We start from the raw sequence: 3,671 nt of genomic DNA, 5'->3' as shown, positions 1-3,671 counted from the left end.
CAAAGAACTTCATTAACGTTTTCCTGCTAAAATGGAAAACAATGAGAACAGTGACCAGAAAGAGTTAAAGAGGACCCCCCAAACCCTGAAACCAAGCAGACATCACAGAACAGGGATAGCAGGTAAAGTGGTTGCTATAAACACTTTCTCTTGAAAGCTGTGTCTTTTCAATAAACACACCGTTAGGCGCTAGCAAAATATTTCCAGTTGCCTTCATGGGTGGTGCAGTGCTGGAAGCTGTTAGCTCATGCTCAGTTAAATTTCAAATGTCAAAGCTCATTAATAGTGATTTTAGCCAAAGACAGCTTGTAAGGAGCTGTGCAAACTTAACTTCCTCAAATAAAAAGAGAAGAAAGATGACCATTTAACATTGCTTTTCCTCCCCCTGCTTTCTTCACCTCCGCTTCGAGTTTGTTTTTGGTTTTATTGACAGTAGGTTTCAAGTTTATATTCCACATTTCCCTTAATTTGCCTTGTCCTTTTATCCGCCCCCCCTTGGGAAATGGGCCTATTACAAAGGTGTTGCGATGTTTCTTTGAGTTTTAGGAGGAGTGTTTTGTCTGTTTGAAGCAGGCCTGGAGGAGTCTGTGAAAGTGTTAAGGCAGAAGGTTCGGCTTTTGAGAGAGAGAAACACACTGTGATATGATTATGTGCTCAGATGCTGTTTCTAGTCCTGTCTGAATACAAATGTAAAAAGAGATTCTGTTTACACAATAACGATGTTTCAAATGAAAATATCACTGCAAACAAGCACCCCCATTATTTGTAGTAGGGCCAGTTCTCACCACTATAGTTAACCTGGAAAATTAAATTAAAGTTTTTTTTAAAAAAATTTAACCTGGTCTGAATTTACTTATGCAATTTTGACTGTGGACTTGGTCTGCTGTGTTGAATTCTATGACAAACTAATTAATAATTGAGCTAGCAATTATGAATTCGACATCCTTGGTCTCCCTTTTGATTTGGGATTTTGCAAGCAGCATGCTTTTCTGTTCTCTCTTCCTGAATCTTGCAAAGGCTTCTGGGCAATGAGTGTGCCATGCCTGGATTTCAACCAGTGATGTACGAGGCTCAAGGAGCCGGGGCAGGAACCTCTCTAAAAGGGTTTTGTAGACACAATGGTTCTGAGAAATTTGCACTTGGGTTGCATTGAGGTTTTTGTGTGACTCTAATCAGAGTAGAGGGAGAGGGCAGAGGGGTGAGTGTGTTTCAGAAGGTCCTGTTGTATCAGAGGTTTCTTCTGAGGGTTTATGGCAATTCCCTCTCGAGGGCGGGCATGGGTTCCAAACAGAGGTCATGAACTCTGTGGCTTTTTTCCCATGTTTGACCAAGATAAGGGAATTTTATTTCTTCCCCTCCCAACAGTTTGTTTAGACTTTTCAGGAAGCTGACTGATTTAGACAAATGTTGCTATGCTACCAAAGGCCATTAATTGTGAACAGTCCACCATCTTGATATTAAAAGGAATCTAGTTACTTTCTTTAAATGAACTATATTCAGATATTGTTATGAATTGAAGTGGCATTTGGCTCACAGATAAAGGTTTTGATAATATAGGATCATGTTGATTAGTCTATATTGTTCAGAGTGTTAAAAGTTTGCATAATTTCTCTCAAAGCCAAGTGATTAATTAGATGTTTCTGCAAGTGTGATCATTGTCTGGGAAGTATTCCTAAAAATACTATCTTTTAGCTTTTATCTTCTCTACTTTCTCTTATAAACCTCCAGATTTTGCCCTTCTAAGAAAAGAAACAAGCTTGTCTTATGGTAATGACTGGCTTGTGTGTTGTTTCCTTTCAACAGTGAGCTTCCCGAGAGCAGGGAATTATGTTATTTATCATTTTATCCTCAGGGTCTAGGACAGTACCTGGCTCAATAAATGTTTATTGGTTGAATATAGTAAAACTTTATTACTGATACACTAGCAACATTGTAGGTGGAATATTTAACTTAAGAGAAAAATCAATTTTATGGACTCCAGCACATTAATTATTTGCATGCAAATGGGGGCTGCAAATTACAAATAAGTGCTATCAATTTATTGAAGGAAGTTTAGAGACATTCTACTGGCAGTCAGAGTGCCAGCAGTTTGAGTCATGCCTTGATGAATATTTTCTGCAAGCATTTAAAAAACATTAAATCATTTTAAGACAGGACAAAGAAATTATAAAATTTCAGGCAAGAAAAAACTTTTTGGTGTCACTGAAATCCACTATGTGTTGGCTGCCTGTTCCACAGAGTCCATAAGTGGACCTAATACATTAATTTGACTTGATGTCATAACAGCCCAACCTCTGTTCGGCATTTCTATCTCTGTTGTTCGATTAGCTCATTTTCCTCAGTACATAAACTGTTTAATCTTAAATAAAAAACTGGAAACTTCCCCCAGCCTTCCTTTGACCCTATGGCCCCTTTTAGCACATGGTTGAATGTCTCTTTCCCTAATGGCCATGTTTGTTGAAAGGGTGGTGACACTAGCTGTTTCCAGTTCCTCACATCTAGTCCACCTTCCCCTGGCTGCTTGGCTTTGACAGTCCCTCAGCACTGAGATGCCCCTAGCCAATGTCTCCTGTAACCTCCTATTAAACCAGGAACACTTTGAAGTCCTTATCTTATGGTCTGTTTTGAACACGTTAGTCTTGACTGGCTCTAATAATCTCCTAACTTCAACTCAATCTAATGAAATTTTGAAACCTCAAAAGTTATCCAATTTTTTTTTTTGTCTTTTTTTGTGACCGGTAAGGGGATGCAACCCTTGGCTTGGTGTCACCTGCACCGCTCTCAGCCAGTGAGTGCACCAGCCATCCTTATATAGGATCCGAACCCGCAGCGAACGCCGCACTCTCCTGAGTGTGCCATGGGCCCGGCCCAAAAGTTATCCAATTTTTAAAGGTTCTTCCACCCCTAGGTGGCTTGGAAGTCCCAACCTGCACCGCTCTCAGCCAGTGAGTGCACCAGCCATCCTTATATAGGATCCGAACCCGCAGTGAACGCCGCACTCTCCTGAGTGTGCCATGGGCCCGGCCCAAAGTTATCCAATTTTTAAAGGTTCTTCCACCCCTAGGTGGCTTGGAAGTCCCATGTGGGTTTAGGGTGGGGAATGGTTATTTCTCTCCTTTCTCCATCTCCTTCCTCACTTTCTCTAGGAGTTGGCCCAGGGGAAGAGAAGAGCAGGACAAAAAAGACATCATCTGTGGCAGGTACACTTGCTATCTGAGGAGAGTGCCATCTGGGTGGAAGATACACAGTTGTTAGCTGTCTCTCATGGGTTCTTTTCTGTGGGTTTATCAGAGGTCCTCCTGCTGGGGTCCTCAGTCTACAAGTCTGTGACTGGCTGGTTCATCCTTTTTTGGGGTAAAGGTCTTTTCTTCTCCCGCAACAACCCGATCTGCCTTTTGGGAAATATCCCTTTATATTACACTTGACCCATTCCCTTTGATGAGATCTACATTCACCTTTGTCGCTCTAGGAGTGACACACAGCTTACTCTCAAACCAGTGCCCTCTCTTCCCTCTGCTGCTGGGCATGGCAGCTCCAGCCCGTCTCTTGCCTTTAGACTTTCCAGTTGTGAGTCAGATACTAGTGCCTTTCCCATTAAGATTTCTCATTGGTTTCCTTGAAGCTCCTCTCATGTGGCTTAGATGCAGTGAGAGTGGGGACAGAAATTACCA

Source organism: Galeopterus variegatus, unplaced genomic scaffold (genome assembly GCF_000696425.1).
Source record: "Galeopterus variegatus unplaced genomic scaffold, G_variegatus-3.0.2 Scaffold11452, whole genome shotgun sequence".
NCBI classification, from domain to species: Eukaryota; Metazoa; Chordata; class Mammalia; order Dermoptera; family Cynocephalidae; genus Galeopterus; species Galeopterus variegatus.
Note: the sequence above shows the minus strand (reverse complement) of the source record.